The sequence below is a fragment of the Limulus polyphemus genome, unplaced genomic scaffold, assembly GCF_000517525.1.
Source record: "Limulus polyphemus unplaced genomic scaffold, Limulus_polyphemus-2.1.2 Scaffold2600, whole genome shotgun sequence".
NCBI classification, from domain to species: Eukaryota; Metazoa; Arthropoda; class Merostomata; order Xiphosura; family Limulidae; genus Limulus; species Limulus polyphemus.
Genome location: NW_013668210.1, coordinates 1 through 4845, shown reverse-complemented (window position 1 = coordinate 4845; position 4845 = coordinate 1). Strand labels below are relative to the sequence as shown.

Below are 4845 nucleotides of genomic sequence, written 5' to 3'. Positions count from 1 at the left end.
TAGTGTACAAACTTTTTATTATTAGATTGACAGAAATTACATAATGAATCTAACTGCAGGCTTCAATAAAAAAAAGTTGATATTAGAGCAATTGAAAGACTTCATATTACTTCCCAACTTGTTCAAAACAACAGAATTTTCATTTTCAAATAACTTGGTTAGTAACTCAATGACTAATTGCCCGAGTCAATTATTCTTAAGCAACAACTTCTTTACTTCAATTTTCAGCCTTTTTTTTTATATAAAATGCATAACTACACTAAAACCAGGTTAATATTTGCAACTCAAATTTCAAGTGTATGTTTGTGTGAAACTGTTATCAAGAAGTGGCACCACATTGCTTAGTTCTTGTCAAAAAAAAGATGTCTAATAACAACTACAAATGCCAACAAAAATCATCAGACGTATAGTAACAAAACAATGTACATATAATTAAATCTGAATTATGCAACCTGTCTATAAAATAACCATACATAACAACTAGTATTTAACAATATTTTTGTATGCATTATGGGAATTATTTTTAATGTACACAAACAACCTTCAGTTTAAAGGTTTGACACAAAACTGAAACCTTGACCAAAACAATATCGTACTCTTAGGGCAACAGAAGGAGAATAATATATAAGAATAAAAAAAAGCAGAAAACAGTTCTGTAGTTCACATGAAATATATACCTGTAATATTTACAATACAGGTATTAGTACCCAAACCAAACAATATCACCAGTGAAACAGGTTATCAGTATTTAGAACTACAAATATGAAAAGAAAACTAACACTAAAATATTTACGTTCCATTCAGTGGTGTGACTGGAAACAAACTGCTGGTGAAGAAAGACTAGAGTGCACACAATTTGATGGATACAAGCACGGTTCCAGTAAGTAAACTTCATTTTGATACCGTAAACAGGAATCTAAGCTTTATGCCAACCTATACCTAAAGTTTCTGTTTCTTATGGCAACTTAAAATAAAACTGACACAAAAGTAAGTTTTGCTCAATAAAAAATGCACAGGATTTAAGATGTTTTCAAAACAAAACAATTTAGAATTAATGTTTAAAAGGACATATTACTGAACAAAGATCAATTTCTAGTGCATCACTACGAAAACAATTACCAATTTTAATCATTTCAAATTATTACGAATACACTGTAGGATATTTGAATTACTCATATTTTACTTAATAATAGATAGTGATATCTTTTAGGTACCAGTAACACTAAAAAAAAATTAAATGTATTTGAAATCTAACTTTTAAGAGTTACAAATTCACCTTTTTTCTAATCTTCTTTTATGATAATAATATGCGACAAAAACAAAAAACATTTTTCTCTTCAAATTCAGAATTTTGCAAATAATTCAGAAAAATGTTAAGTATTACCAACATTTTTTGGGATATCCAATTAAAATATCAACTCCGTGTGTGTGTACGTATATAACCTATACAGGATTATATATGAGAAATAACAAACACCAGAAAATAATTGCCATACAGTGGAATTACCTGTTACTGACACAGGTTAAAAAAAACAAAAACATAATCATTCATATGTTATTCAATTTATATTTTACTTAAGTTACAGCTTTTGAGAGCAGAACAGCTACAGTAACTGACAAATCACTTTCAATTTCACTGCAGTGCATTAAATTAACGAAGGTTTTGAATCAATAATCAAGCTTAAAGTCTCCCATAATAAGAGTCTTTCAACAATTCCCTGCACCTCACTACTCTCCACTTTTTCTAGAGAATCAGAACAGACAGTAAACATGGGTGGCTGCTTCACTCTGTGCTGTATTTTTACCCTACAACTGAGAAATAATCAGTCAACCTTCACTACACTATAGATTTTCCTCACAAACCAAAAACAGGCAAAAAATCCAACAGCTCCTGCAAGAAAAAAGAATAAGAAAAATGAGACAAAACATGGTTGTCATAACAATTTAGTGTATGAATAAGCATTCAAAAAACCTACCAAGGAAACATAAAAAAAACTGTGTCCTTATTCCTTACAAATATATATTTTAAATTTATGTTAATCACAATTTAAAGGAATATCAAACCAAAAAAATCTCTATTTGAGTTCATCATAAAAAAAACTAAAAAAGGTTGTATTCTAAAATGTAAAAATAGTTGCATCCTATCAAATATAAATTTCTCTATTACATTCTGAAGTAGCTACACGTCACTTTCTTCAACAAGCATTTTATAGTAAAAACAAACAAACTAAAACTTCCTTACGTAAGATCATAATGTTAAAAAAAAGTTTCAATTTGCTTGTGAAATTACACATTAACCATACCTGTGAGAAGGAAAAAGAGAAAAACCATGATGAAAGTGTAGCCAAAGTACAAGAATGTAGAGGTGAAGCCAGTAATGTTCAACTTAGTGATAAAATAATGGATGCAGTACACAAACAGGTACACTGCTGTAAAGCCACTTGTTAGGAAAGAACGCCACCACCAGTGATAATCCTGGAACAAAAAATATGTTATAATTTGAATAATTTACACTAATATTAAGTAAACATTTCTCACATTTCCATTTATAAGTTTTAAATCTCATTTAACTAATATTCTACAAATACAAACCTTATTTCTCAAAACAGACATGAAATTAACGTAAAAGATGAAGCTCACTATCATGATTAACAAACAGTAGCTTAATTTGCTGGCTCTACATATTAGGCCTAATGTAGATGATTTGAAATAAGTGTTTCTCAAGAAATATTTTTACACATTAAAAAAGATGAAGTAGCTCAACTTCATTACCAGTTTCATTAAATTCTTAAGATAATCTGATGTTTAGGATTTCAAGGTAAAAATGATAAACTGTGTCTAATAAAAATGGAATACAACAGGAAGTAGTGTATTATTACCTTTCAGTCTAATTGAATAACCTTTAGTATGAGGGTGATAATTTAGGATGTATCCCAGACACCCATGAAATGAATAGAGCTTAAAACTGTAAGTTAACATTTTGTTACACTGAATGTATTTCTGATAGGTACTTACCCACTTTTCACACAAGTCTATCTCAATCTTCTTTCTTTATGTGAGGGAAGTTAAGTACCTATCAGACATACATTTTCAGTGTAAGAGTGCAAGAAAAGATTAACTTCCTGAATGTATTTCTGATAGGTACTTACCCACTTTTCACACAAGTCTACCTCAATCTTCTTTCTTTATGTGAGGGAAGTTAAGTACCTATCAGACATACATTTTCAGTGTAAGAGTGCAAGAAAAGGTTAACTTCCTGAATGTATTTCTGATAGGTACTTACCCACTTTTCACACAAGTCTATCTCAATCTTCTTTCTTTATGTGAGGGAAGTTAAGTACCTATCAGACATACATTTTCAGTGTAAGACTGCAAGAAAAGGTTAACTTCTGATACAGTCTTACCTCTTCTCACACAAAGCTAAAATATCACACTGCAAAGGTGGAGGGGCTTTTGTAGGCACACAACAATGAAACCAAGCAGAAAGCAACCACCCAGAATAACCAAGTGTGCTCTGAGATAAACCAAAGCACACGTGGGCACTGCACTACTTCTGGAACAGGTATGCCCTTCACCCTATAAGAAGGAAATGGACCTGATACGGGTGGAAAAAAAGGATGTTCACAAGTGTAATTCGTTCTGAGGTGAAATCCATAGTAAAAAACAACCTGACTTCCAGTACATATATACCCCAACCTTAACCAGACAGACGAGGTTCCACAACTTGTCCTTAGCATTAAGAGGTTCAGGATCAATCAGATAAAAAACGAATATAAAGTAACATAAACATTGTGGCTAGGGCATATGGGCCATCTTACATATACACACAAACCCAAACCATAAGTAAACAGAATGTCATACGTCAAGGAACTGGAATTACGAAAAGGAAGTTAGCATGTAGTCAAAACTGTACAAACTCTCAAAACCACTGTAGCAGCAAGAAGTACAACAAACCAAACTCGGCATTACAGGGTCACGGCATTGCCTCAACTCACCCAACCATAAACGTAGGGAAAAGACATTCTGCATCTGGAATTACAAGAAGGATATGGAACATTTGCTCAACCGAAGGAACAATGTACGTACATCCTGTTGCCAGTACTACGAGGCAGACAAAGTCCCCCAAACTCAACTGTAGGAGCAGGGAAGGAACCACCTGCAACTGGAATTAAGGAGAAAGGGGGCCTCTATTGCACACAACCGTAGGAACAGGGCAGTGTCATCCCAAACCAAGTATTATGAGGAGGATCCAGTGTAAGCTGGCCCCTGCTCCAACTGAAAATTGTCCACGTGGGAATAAGCATCTAAGGGAAACAAAAGAAGAAAAACCAGCTTTGCTCTCTTCTCACTGGTTGGATAAATGGTAAGTTAAAAGTCCACAATGTACTCAGGAGGAAGCCTCCATAGTCCACCACCCCAGCAACTGCAAACTGGTAAGGACTCCCTTTTTTCACTCGAAAAGGAAAGGGAGAAGTAAATGCAATGGGGAGCCTGAGGAATGTTACACTGGAGAAAGTGCAATGAGTGTCCATGATTTCCTATTTTGATAAAGCAGACCATCTCCAACTTACTCAATCAAGGGGTCAGAAATCCCCTTCTGCTTTACTCATGAAAGTCCATGAGTGACAATGCACAATGGAATGAAACTTATGGATGAGAAACATACATATATACCACTGGGCATGCAGAACATGTGGTCTTGCAGAACACCCCCTCTCTACAGTGAGCATTATAGAACAACCAGTAAATAGTGTCAATTTGAAGCAGAGCATACCTGACCAAGCAACACCCACCATATAGCGGGATCTCATTAGCAGTGGTAAAAAAGAGAGGGTCTCTGAAGAG

General features: G+C 33.9%; 1 long non-coding RNA gene across 1 annotated transcript; it reads right to left on the bottom strand.

Moving 5' to 3' along the window:
- On the bottom strand, nucleotides 1-2584 carry LOC106467401. Its single transcript, XR_001291330.2, has 2 exons — nucleotides 2304-2584; nucleotides 1-1891 (listed from the first exon to the last, which is right to left on the bottom strand). It is a non-coding gene; the product is annotated as an uncharacterized LOC106467401 (long non-coding RNA).
- Nucleotides 2585-4845: the final 2261 nt, after the last annotated feature.